This window comes from Ambystoma mexicanum, chromosome 1q (assembly GCF_040938575.1).
Source record: "Ambystoma mexicanum isolate Mex_15411 chromosome 1q, UKY_AmexF1_1, whole genome shotgun sequence".
NCBI classification, from domain to species: Eukaryota; Metazoa; Chordata; class Amphibia; order Caudata; family Ambystomatidae; genus Ambystoma; species Ambystoma mexicanum.
Genome location: NC_090922.1, coordinates 62,302,984 through 62,316,271, shown reverse-complemented (window position 1 = coordinate 62,316,271; position 13,288 = coordinate 62,302,984). Strand labels below are relative to the sequence as shown.

At 48.2% G+C, this 13,288-nt stretch overlaps 1 protein-coding gene across 3 annotated transcripts in view; it reads left to right on the top strand.

The window, feature by feature from the left end:
• NFAT5 (nuclear factor of activated T cells 5) overlaps nucleotides 1-12,766 on the top strand; it is a 1,479,138-nt gene extending 1,466,372 nt beyond the window's left edge. For all 3 annotated transcript variants that reach the window (XM_069635522.1, XM_069635523.1, XM_069635524.1), the window contains exon 14: nucleotides 10,284-12,766. The gene's annotated coding sequence lies outside the window, so the exon portion shown is untranslated. The remainder of the gene's footprint in view (nucleotides 1-10,283) is intronic.
• Nucleotides 12,767-13,288: the final 522 nt, after the last annotated feature.

The following is a 13,288-nucleotide window of genomic DNA, read 5'->3' as shown; positions in this document are numbered from 1 at the left end:
TGGAAACAAACAGGGCGGAACACACTCACCAGCATTATCATACTAGCTCAGCAAATATGACGATGGGGCATACACCAGAAAGTGTTCAAACAAGCTCAACACATACCGGGAGTGCACAATTGTCTCGCAGACAATCTCAACAGGCTACTGGTTCAAGCGTGTTAGTGACAACTCGACACAACCCTTCTCAAACAGATCTTCGCAACATGGGGATATCCAAACATGGACTTGTTTGTGACAAGTACAAATACAAAATGCCCAGTCTTCATATTCAGATACCCAACACCAGGGTCCTTCAGCAATGCAACATGGATTGGTTGGGAAGATTTGTTTGCGCTTTTTCTTCAATTCCCCTCTTTCGCAAAGTAATGAACAAATTACTCCTGGAGAGTTTGACGCTAATCCTCATTGCTTCAACATGGATTTGACAAGTGCCACCAATCAAATTACATCTAGTACGCAATATGTTGACCCTACAAAATCAGCAGATAATGCACCACAAAATATAAACTTGGCAGTCTGGGTCCTAAGGTCATAGTTTGGTCATCTTAACCTGCCTCGTGGATGCATGGACATACTACGTGAGGCTAGCAAACTTAAATACAAGACACTGCCATTTCAATAAACGGAAGATGTACATAATATGGTGCACAAAAGCAAAGATCAATCCAATTGATTGCTCTCCAGTGACATTGTTACCTACCTCCTGTTACTTTTAGACTCTGGATTAGTGTACAATTCGCTTAAGGTACACTTGCAAGCCCTGGCCATATAGACTACCTTGCATCACTCAGCTGTAGCCCCAGCAATAATCAAAATTATTAATAGTTCACTAGAGTCTGGACTGGTTTCTTCTTGGCTAAATCTTGCAATGATAACACTATTAAAGTCAAATCTTAATCTGTTGGATCGAAATAATTTCTGCCCTATATCAAAACGGACTTTTGTCTCTTAAGTTATAAGAGAGTATGGATTTCTTATCTACAGAGGACAAATGATGTCCTTGGCCCTTTCCAAGCAAGATTAAGGCCCTCATTATACGTTTGCCGGCCTGGAAAAAAGTGTGGGTATCCACGGTTATCAGCACATTTTCCAGACCGACAAACTCCAAGCCTGCCGGTAGGGGATGTGAACTACCAGCAGGTCTGACCTGCAGGAAGTTGAAGGCCCTACCGGTAGATTTTTCACTGAAGTACCGGCACTGTCAATAACAGCGCTGGTGCTACAGTGATCACAGGACTCCACGGGAATGGGAATTTACTGTTCCTCCGCTGCCAGGAATATCCCGTTATTACTGGGATATCAGGTGGCAGAAACGGTAAGCAGGGGTTGCCGGTAGGCCGCCGGCAGCACCAGAAACCTCATAATGATGGTCTTAGACTGGGCAGAGGCACCAAAACAGTACTCTTCTCCAGCATGGGGTTTGGCATGGATTCACATGCTCATGAATATTCCCCATCGTCAGGCCGGGAATCCTCGGTATAGAAAAAAATCGGTATCAGTTTCGTTTCTGATCTGTCTTTCTTAGTAGTAACCAATCATTGGTCTCTGGGTCATACTGCCCCCAGCCAATGACTGCCCTCTCCCTAAGCCCCGCCTCTGGCAGCCATCCTCAGATTTTTACTGCATGTTCAAGTGTTGGGAGTTCTCGTGCTGTAGCTCTCGAGCTTTTGCTGCGTTTTCACGCTTTTTTCAGGAGATTTTTCTCATTTTTCGGTTAAATAGAGCCTCAAGCTCCACCGTTTCTACATCCGATTTACGGGGATCCGTTTCGGAGTTTTCTACGCCCCTCAAGGGTGAAGATTTCGTCGAGTTACGCTTTTGGAGGATTCCAGAAGTTCCGAGGCCTACCCCGGACATGGCCCAGGAGAAAGGAAGCTCGACGCTCGGGAAGCTGTTCAGGACCTGCCCTGGATGCCAGCTTCAGAATGTTTTCAAGGAGATGAGCATTCGTTATGCCTCTACTGTCTCCATGAGGACAAGACGCACACGGAGAAGGACTGTGCGTTTTGTGGGAACATGTCGGAGCGGACCATGAAGGATCGCCACCTCCGTCTCGCCAACTGGCTGGAAGGGAAGAGCCCGTCAGGCGAGAAGAAGAAAAAGAAGTCCGAGCAGTCTTCTAAGTCCTGTGAGGGCGCCCCGGCGACGGGGGCCCAACAAAAGGCTAAGCACCGCGAGTCCGCGGGCACCGGGAGCGCCGAACGGTCGGGCTCCTTGGCTGCCAGGCAGGGCGCATCCTCCCCGGCGCCATCAACCACGAGCCAATGCTTTGGCTCGGGTAAGAGGAAGTCCGAGAACCCGGCGAAGCTTCTGGAGAGGCCCCGGTCGATCTCGAATATTTCGGTAGAGGGGGAGCGAGGCTCGGACCCTCCCCCCAAGGTGAAGGCCCCAGGCGTACAGAAGGTGACGATGGCCTTAATTCACCCTGCTAAGACCTCGATTGAGGATGTCGCCGCGGCCCTGGCTCAGCCTGTGGAGGCTACACCAGTGGAGGCGACCTCAGGACCCAGAGTCTCCCTGCCAACGTGGAAGGAGTCGTCTTTCAGGCCCATTGAGAAGACCCCCACGAAGTCCTCGTTGGAAAAGGTGGGGGAGGGGCTGGTGGCTATCGTGGATACGGACACGACCTCTGAAGAAGAGCTCATCGAAGTCGTGGAAGAGGCCCAGCCCATCCGGAGGGATCCCGACGAGGGCGACGACGAGAGCAAAGGTGTCGCCGACGAGGCTCCTCAAGAGCCCTCGTGCCCGTCGTTTCCGGCGCCGCAGGACACTTTGGCGGCCATTTTTGTCAGCGATTCAGTCCTTCTGCTCGGAGATAAGGACAAGGTTGCCCCTCCCCCCGACGGAGGTACCTGAGCCAGACCCGACGGGGGAACCGGAGCCAGGACCTTCGGAAAGTCCACCGCATAAGAGGAGGAGGACGCATCCTACGCCACCTCTCCCACCTCTGCGGCCTGCTCTGCCTTCCCCCCGGTCTACTACCCACGGGGATGATACAGGCACGGACATGGCTATGACAGGTACAGATGACAACGGAGGCGACGACGGAACGTGTCCCCCGGCACCCCCTGTTCGGGCGTCCCCGCCCGACGAGATTGGATCCTTTCATGCCATGATTTCCAGGGCATCCGAGCTCTTCCAGCTCTGCCCAGAAGAGAAGAAGGAAGGGTTCCTTTACCAACGGCGCAAGGCTAAAAGGAAGACGGTCCTCGCTGTACCGCTTCTTGATGACATCTGGGATGAGGGGCTTGCCCTCCTCAAGAACCCTGCCACAGCGCCGGCAGAGGGACCGGTACGAGACGAAGTACCGGGTCCCCGACGCTGCCCCCTTGTGCCTTTGGGCGCAACCTACCCCGGATTCGGTCGTCTCGGCGGCGGCAAAGAAGAAAGCTGGGGGGGCATCGGCCTCGACATCAACTTCCCCGCCGGACGGCGAGGGCAGGAAGCTGGACACGATGGGACGACAGATCATCTCATCCGCAGCGACGACTATCAAGGCGGCCAACGCCCTGGCTATAGTAGCCCGCTACGACACGGAGTTGTGGTTCAAAATCGCCCCTCTGTTGGACTTCCTTCCGGACGCCAAAATGGCTGAGGCCCTTGAAATCCTACAGGAAGGTGAGATTGCTTCGGACCACGCCATCACGGTGGCAACGGACATCGCCGACACCGGTTTCCGTCAGTTGGGAAACAGCGTTTGCTTGAGACGACGAGGATGGCTCAAGGCCACAGATTTCCGCCAGGACGTACAAACCAAGGTTTTGGACATGCCCTTCGACGGGAACAACCTGTTTGGGAAGGCGGTTGATGAGTCCCTTCAGGCCATCAAGACAGACACAGAGACTGCCCGGGCACTGGGAGTGCTCCAACAACAACGGCCGTCCTTTCGGAGCTCCGGAGGCAGACAAGGTGCCTCCAAGGGATCCGGCAGTGGCTCCTCCACGTACCGCCAACGGGCAAGATCTTCGTCCCAGGAAGCCTACAGGGGACGCGGCAAGTCAGGTGGTGCCCGTCGTCGTCGACAGGGTGGTCAAGGAGGCAAGGCGGCCTCCAAACAAGATTGAACCGACCGTGGGGTCGGGCCCCCGCCGAAGCACCCCGGTGGGAGGCCGGCTGGTGAGGTCCTTCAGCGTGTGGGAGTCCATCTCCACCAACCGTTGGGTGCTGGATGCCCTGGCCAAAGGGCACGCCCTCGAGTTTCAGAAGAAGTGCCCTTGCGTTCCACCCGTGGCCAGGAAGGAAAATCACGTCCCTCAACTACTGTTGGAAGTAAGGGCGATGCTCAAGAAGGGTGCCATCAAGCTCGTCCCAAAGAGGCTTCAGGGCTCCGGAGTTTACTCAAGGTACTTCCTCGTAAAAAAGAAGACAGGAGGATGGCGCCCCATCCTGGACCTGCGACGACTGAACAAGTACATCAAGGCACAGAAGTTCTGTATGGTCACCCTCCAGCACGTGCTGGGACAGCTGGAGGAGGGCGATTTCCTGTCCTCGTTAGACTTGGAGGATGCGTACTTCCACATCCCCATTCTAAAAAGACACCGATAGTTCCTCAGGTTCGTGGTCCAAGGGCGGCACTACCAGTTCAAGGCCCTCCCGTTCGGATTGAAGTCGGCACCTAGGGTGTTCACCAAGTGCCTCGCACCGGTGGCGGCGCGGCTGCGCCTACAGGGGATCCACGTCTACCCCTACCTGGATGACTGGCTCATCCGGGCAAGGACAAGGGAGCTCGCCGTGGAGCACACTGTGAAGACCGTCCAGCTGCTCACAGACCTGGGATTCTCCATCAACTTTCCAAAATCCCACCTGGTTCCGTCGCAAGTCGCCCTGTTTCTGGGAGCCAAGCTCGACACAGTGGCGCGGCTGGCCTCGCCGTCGGAGGAAAGGACCAGGACCATTCTGGGCAAGGTGCAGCGTCTGCTGGCCACGGACATGGCCAGGGTAAGATCTATCAAGTCCCTCCTCGGGATGATGCCCTCCTGCATTTATCTGATGCGCCTTTGCAGGCTTAGGATGCGCCCCTTACAAGAGTTCCTCGACGCCCGCTGGGTCCAGTCGACGGGCAGCTTCGAGGACAGGATCCCTCTCAATGAGACGTTCCGTCAGGTGATCCAGGGGTGTGGTACCCGCTCCCATCTGTCGGCGGGCACAGACTTTCAGACCCCAGCTCACCAGGTGACGGTGACGACAGACGCCTCCCTGGAAGGTTGGGGAGCGCACTCCGGAGATCTTCACGCGAGAGGCCTTTGGCTCCCGGAGGAGAAGTAACTCCACATCAACATCTTGGAGCTCCGCGCATTGTTCTGGGCCCTCAGGTCCTTTCTTCCATCCCTCAAGGGCAAGGTGGTGAGGATCTTCACTGACAACACCACCACAATGTTCTACATCCGGAAGCAGGGCGGAACCAGGTCCCCGGCCCTATCCAAGGAAGCCCAGGATCTGTGGCATTGGGCCGTCGCCCAAGGGATGTTTCTGGTGCCTCTTCATCTGGCAGGAATAAAAAACACGATCGCCGACTCACTCAGCAGGGAGCTGCGCTCATGCCACGAGTGGGAACTACGCCAGGATCAAGTGGATCGACTCTTCCGACGATGGGGCGAACCCCAAATCGATCTCTTCGCGATGGCGACGAATTCCAAGTGCCGGAGGTTCGCCAGCAGGTTCCCCCAGCCGAGGAGCATGGGCGATGCTTTCTCGTTCCCATGGGACGGCCCGGTTCTTTAAGCGTTCCCTCCGCTGCCGTTGCTGCTCCGACTCATCAACCAGCTCAAGAGGTCCCGGTGCAGGATGATCCTCGTCGCACCGGCTATGCCGAGACAGATCTGGTTCCCGGACCTTCTGGACTTGTCAACGTCCACACCAGTCAAGCTGCCGACGGACGCAGACCTTCTCTGCAGAGAAGGAGGCGCCATTCTTCACCACAACCCGGAGTCGCTGAACTTGCAGGCCTGGCTCCTGCAGCACTAGAGTTTGGACGGTACGACATCCCGGCCGACTGCAGAGAGGTTCTTGCAAAGGCCAGGGCGTCCTCAACTCTCAAGTGCTACGGACATAAATGGAAGAGGTTCTCTGTCTGGTGCCGTGCACAGAAGATTAACCCTCTGCGGATTACGGCCCCTCAAGTACTGCCGTACCTACTGTCGCTGGCCAAAGCTGGACTGGCTCACGCCTCCATCAAAATACATCTGGCTGCAATCTCCCGATATACCAGGACTACGGGACGGCAACCTTGTGGTCTGATCGCCTGGTGAAAGAATTCATGAAGGGACTATTCCGATCATTCTCGCCGGTGAAGGCTCCTGCCCCGGCGTGGGAACTTAATGTGGTGCTGACCAGGCTCATGGGGGCCCCATTCGAGCCTATGCATTCGGCGCCTTTGAAGTTCCTGTCATGAAGGACAGCTTTCCTCGTGGCCATCACCCCTGCACGACGAGTGGGAGAGATCCAGGCCCTATCTTGCAAGCCTTCATACTTGACTTTTCATGACACGAGGGTGGTGCTGAGGACGCACCCCTCCTTTATGCCCAAGGTGCCGTCGGACTTCCACCTCAACGAGCCCTTGGTGTTGCCAGTTTTCTTCCCGTCGCCTTCGTCGCCGGCCGAGAGGACTTTGCACTCGCTGGATGTAGATAGAGCGCTGAAGTTCTACGTGGACCGCACGAAGAGTTTTCGGAAGACGTCACAGCTGTTTGTGAACTTTGGGACTGTGAATCAAGGGAAGGCTCTCTCGAAGACTTCCATTTCCAGATGGCTCTCCGGCTGCATCATGCACTGTCACCGGTTGGCAAACCGACTGCTGCCCGGCCGTCCGAGAGCCCATTCGACCAGAGCGATCACTGCTACCACGGCGTTCCTGTCTGGTGTGCCCCTGCCGGACATCTGCAGGGCTGCGACGTGGAGGTCGACGCATACCTTCACAAGATTCTACTGCGTCGATCGGGACTCCAGGGAGGAGTCCAGGGTCGGCCAAGCAGTGCTGCGCAACCTGTTCGCCTAAGGTGAGCCTGGTGAGGAGGTAAGAGATGCTTAATGTTGAGTTGTTGTATTGCTTAATGTTGAGCCTGTTGCCACCTCCCGTGGTTGTGCATGTGTGTACTGCTATGTATTCTCTTATTCATGAGCATGTGAATCCATGCCAGACACCATGCTGGAGAAGGAACAAGTTACTTACCTGTAACTGTTGTTCTCCAGCATGGGTCTGGCATGGATTCACATGTGAACCCTCCCGCCTACCCCTCTGTGGCTCTTCACTTGGTCATACTGCCACTTTACGTGCTACCAAATCTGAGGATGGCTGCCAGAGGCGGTGCTTAGGGAGAGGGCAGTCATTGGCTGGCGGCAGTATGACCCAGAGACCAGTGATTGGTTACTACTAAGAAAGACAGATCAGAAACGAAACTGATACTGATTTTTTTCTATACCGAGGATTCCCGGCCTGACGACGGGGAATATTCATGAGCATGTGAATCCATGCCAGACCCATGCTGGAGAACAACAGTTACAGGTAAGTAACTTGTTCCTTATTCATGCTCAATGATCTTTGACTCTTGGTCAATTGCCATGGTTTGGGTGCATTACTGATCCTTAACCACTTAGCAGCATTCAATACAGTAAATCACATTTTGCTGGACCAACTATGCCGCAGGAGTTCGGGGGTTGCTGCTCTTCACTTGTTAGAATAGTATTTTAGGGATACAGAGCAATGCACATCCATTTCACCTTTTCGGTCTGCACTGTTCCCAGGGAAATATGGAGTGGCATATGGCTCTGCCTATTCTTTAACCTTTATTTACAGCCACTAACCTTGCTAGTTTGCAGCTTTTGTCTGAAATTTTAGAACTGTGCATATGCCACTCAGATTTTCATCGAAATCTCAGCTATCCCACAAACCCAAATATTTTCCTGGATTGTATCATATCCTTTTGCACACAAGAGGTCCTATCGCATAACAATGGCAACGCATTCTATAATGATATCGGAGAGCTCCTTGGTTCACAAACTAAGCTCAGTAACAGTGATTGTGGGTGTAGGTTATGTCATCCATTGGCAGACTTGGAGATCTTAGAACACCTGCTGCTTGACTGTCCAAAGCTAACAGAGGTGAGAGGCCTTTTCTTTGATATATGTATAGGGCAGTATCGAGTGATAGCCCACAAGGATTAGTGGGCTATTTTGATAAGTGGACAACATGTTGGTATAACTCTTGCAGTGTCTAGTTTTTTAAAGCAGCTGATTGTTTAACTATTTTGGGGTTTTGGTTGTTGCTTGAGGGAAATGGTTCTAACATATTAATGATGTTGGTAAGTTATAGGTGGGACTCTACCTTCCGGAATTGTTTGAAGTTCAGAATACAAATATGATGAATCAGATGGTTTATACAAATTTGAATTGACTTATTTTAGCTTCTTCGAAAGGGAAATTTGATTTATGCTTGTATTTAATGGTGCTATTTATATGATGGTTGTATTATGCTTTAAGCAGTTTTGTATGTGTTTTTTGATGTTTGACAAAAGGTTTTATTCTTTCAAGCCCAATGCTAAGCAATTAAAAAAAAAAAAAAAAAATGATATCACAGAAGAAATAGAGCAGGGAAACCTAAATAGTGTATGCAGACCTCATGCTCTCCTCGTGACCCCCGCCAGAGACAGAGAAATGTCTAACTGTCCCTTATTGGGATACCCCTAACTCTAGCTCTTGGCGATGAGCCACCTATCTAAAAAGTGGATAGAATAAGAAGACATCTCTAATGTGGTCAACTGGTTTCAGTAAAAATACAGTGTGTCGCCTTCTTCAGGACCATAGAAGTATATCCCTTGATACAGTGTGTATTGTGAACACTGTAATACCCTTTGTGAGTACCTTCAGATGCTGTTTGTCAAAGGTTTCAGAAAATAGAACTTCCTTAGGCAGAGATGAAATGAAGCATTTGAATAACACCAAAGCATTACAGCTCCTCCTGCTGATACCATGTTATCTGTGCCTGTCTGTATCTGATTTGATTTTTTGCTCAGCAAGGCAGCTATTGGATCTTCAACTCCCCCACACATTGCAATCTTCAAGGTCTAAATGGCAAAGTGTGTTAATTGGAGCAGGGGTCAATGAATCTGGAGAGCAGGGAAAAGAAACAAAAAAACAGCCCACCCTGTTAGTGTGCTATCGGGAAGGCAGGAGGGGTTGCTTAGGTGTCTGTCATTGTATGTGTAGTCCAGTTGAAGCTTGGTATGTCAGGCCACTGGTAGCAGAATCAACATATCAGGCGTGTGTCTCTAGAATTCTGAAAGAGGGGATATACAAGCAGTTTGTGTTAGGCCTGTGTCCTGTGGAGCCCAGTGTGGTAACCTTGTGTCAGATACCATATCAGGACTGTTACGTCACAATCAAGAGGAAAGGATGGGAGTTGACTAGGGACAAGGGCCCTGACAATTCTCTTCAAAGCTTTTTAGCTGGGGCATTTTGAGGGCAGATGGGGCTGGGTTGGGGGAGTCTGATTACAATGAATTGCCTTAGAGCGGCTGGTGGGGCTTGTGCAGTTAAATGTCTGTGAATGGCTTTTTGAAACAATGAGGGGAAGTGTCGGGTCTCGATGTTGTGATCCCTGTTTCTCTGTGTGGAAAAAATGAGTCTGTTAGTTGGAATAGAGACTCATGAAATTGCAGTGTCTGTACATACCCCAATACCAGTGTATTGAAAATGTGCATGCATTTGAATTAGTACAAGTTTGTAACCTAGTAGTCGGACATAGTCAATTATCACTAGCCAAAGGCTAGTAGTGAGTGCAAATTACTATACACACACGCACACACACGCACACACACACACACACTTAGCTCATGTCAAGCCTTTGTTCCAGTACTCTATAGACAGTCATTTTCCTGGAGCCCAAAGGCGCTGACATTTGAGATAATTTCCATACCCACAATGCATTGCCCATCTGGCTTTCAACTGGAGCTGAACGTCTGGCTGGCGATGTGCTGTGCGTAACCTGACTGACATTGGTGATTCTGCTTTCGCATCTCTAGTGGAAGGTTTTTGTATTTCAAGCCGTTTAATCCCACCATAAAATACTTTAAAAATTTCGCTCACCCACTTAGCAAGCTGAAAACAATGTACATTCCTATTGCTAATCACCAATAGAATTCATTTTAAGGCAGGGAACAATTTGGGTACAGCGACTGTAATTAAATGTTTTCGTTTTTCATTTGATACATATATGACCAGTGATTGTCGAAGTGTGTGTTGTGTCTGTGCCAAACATTAAAACACTTTTTTTTAATCTATTCTAGGACTGTGGCAGATGATGATTCGACGAAAGCAGCTGGCTTTGTTATTGTGGACAAGAACTTAATAGACTGTTTTTAGGCATAGCCCATGTCCATATCTAGGCAAAGTTTGCACACCTCCTCCAGAGGTTCACATGTGCTGTGCGTTTTTTTGGTCCAAGGCTCAACTGGGAATGCAACGTACAGACTTGTAGAAAGCAGAAGTAAATGGGAGCCTAGTCTTTTAGTTGCCAGAGTGACATTCCTTTCAAAAGACATTAGAGGACATTCATGCTGGTCTGCAACAACTGGAAAATATTACCTGTTCTGATGTTTACCTGTACTTGCTTTAATATTTGTGTTCTTCTCAAACTGTTTTGGATTGCAGAGGATTTCTGAAGGAGGTTTTGTATGGCAGCTTCTGGCCTGGACATCCGGGCCACGTTTATAGAAGGTTTCTGGTTCCTGTTTCATGTTTCATGTCTAGTAAAATCTTGTGATTTAAAAGAACCGGCGGTAGCACTACTCTACTTTGGCGACAATGCTAACGTTTTCAAGTCGCCTTTTTCCAGTAATGGCACTAGTAGATGTTTCCACTTCATTACAGCCGTTTCATAATAGAAACTTCCTATTATGGACCTTGTATATTTTCTAGATATTTATGTGAATGTATTACCCGAAATGACCCACTCTGAAGATAACGGCTTTGTCATTTATAATGGCGTAATTAATATTTTACTGACCAAGCAAATTCCAATATGTCTTTACATTTTCAGATTGAGGTAAAGCGTTAATTGGGTCTGATTGTTTGATGTGTAATGCATATTTCATTATAAATCATGAACTCTTTCTATAGGTGCCTGCTTGTTGCAAACAAGGGGCAACCATTTTCCTGTACCTATTTTTAACTAATCTACGCAGTGGGAAGTGTTCTCTGAATATGTTGAATACAGTTCAGATTAGGTTTTTTATAGTAAAATATTGTGACTTTCTGGCATAGAACATGTTACTGCTTTTTTAAAGCCAGCCTCCAGTAGTCTGTACTGCTGAGTAGTTGTATCTTTTTGACCACAAGTCACCTGTTTAGTTTTATTAGTATGTCCATTTGACTCCTCAATTTGAAGGAAAGCAACACTGTATTTTCTTGCCCTATTCTGTCTGGTTGAGACACTTTGACATCTGTCTTGTCAAGCTTTTTGAGTACAGATGGATATATTTTAAGTTACTTTTTTTCGAGTCTGTACCTTTTTATTTTTCTAACCTGTGCACTTACTTGAGCTGTATAGATATTTTTGCAGGCTTTGCTTGTTTCTCTCTGATTTATTTTGATGTTTTAGCTTTGCATCCAAAAAAAAAGAAATCTTTTTTCTACTACTTGCATATGTGTGTAACATAACATTTGGGTCATAGTATACATGTTGCTTATTCCTTAGTGCTTCATTGAACTTTGATAAAAAGCACTTAATAAGCAGATGTTATGTTTTTCTCCCTCCCTAAAGCCCTTACAGAATTTAAATCTGCTCTTATGTTCCTCTCCAAATATCACTGTCCCATGTATGTAAAGATTTCCTTAGTTTTTTGGCATTTACTTCTCTGCACTTCCTACACTTTTGAACCATAACATGCATATTACTTTTCAATGTTCATGGATCTGTTGAACAATTGCTTTTTTTTCACTTCATGTTTTTCACTTCTGTTTCATTGTCCCTCTCTTCTTCCATGATGTGTTAAGGGTGTACATATTTTCCGCTCATCTATTTTTCTTCTGACAGCCTGGCTTGCTTTTCCCTTGTAACATTCAATTGGCTCTATTTTGTGTCCTTCCTTTCCATGATATCCATGTCTGCCTCTTCAGTTTGCATACACCTTAGCAAGACCCATCTGTTGTTTCCATGCCATATGCTTTATGCACCTCATTAGTTTGCACTAGGGTCTTTCCACTACCCTTGTTCCCCCAGTCTGAAAGAGGAAAGTGGAGATGAAAAAGAACAGTCTCCTGCGTACCCTTGCCTTGAACATTTCCTTTTATATTTCTATTTACATTTCTCTTATCACCTTTTTATGCCCCTAACTATCTGTGCCTTTCTCTGTGATTGAAGGGCAACCAATATGAAGGGAAACTTTTAGAAAGACTGTTTTTGATCATTGAATTTTGAACACTGTTTCCAATCGTTCGTTTTGGATGGTTTCTATCTATTCTGTTTAATTTTTGTGTAAAGCTATATTTTGTATTTAGGAAATTGTACACTATTTTGCTATTTGTACTGTGTGAGTACATTAGCATCAATATAACAGTTTTTATATATATATAGATATATAAATATATATTATACACATGATATCCCTCTTGCCACATGTTTTTGTGGTTATTTTGTGAGATTGTCAGTTCTACTTATGCTGCGCTGCCCATGAAAATTGGGTTGAAATGGTGGGAGGGCGAATATGAAAAGTAATGTAGTATTGAAAAGAGTTGTCAAGTATAAATATTTAATTACTTTTAAACATGACCTAAATGTTTGTCTCTAATGCTTCTTCCAGTTACACCTTTTCTGAGTGCTCTGATAGTCACATTAAGTTGTGTCGTGTGTTTTGTCATTCTTAGGGTAATTTTAATTGTATGGAATTCCACAATTGTTAGGAATGAGTAGTCTTCACTTACAAACCTGAATTTTAGATATCACATTATCTTGTTTTTCTTTGTATTTTGTTTTTCGAGTGGATTGTGTCCTCCAACGTATTCCTCATGTTAGATGTATTCCATCCAGATTTAGCTGCTTCGTAAACAAAATTCGGCAGAGGGCACCCGTTGGCCTCAGTTCTGTTTTTCCACAGTGCATGTTGTTGCTTCGGAGATTCGGCACGCCTCGAGTTCTGTGATGCAGTGAATAATACTGATATATATCGATATGTCCTCGTCATCGACGCCGACTACAACCCCACGATCGGGTTTCAAAAAGTGTAAATCTTGCGGTTCGAAAATGTCTATCACGGACCCGCACCGAGAATGTCTGTGGTGTCTCGGGGAAGGC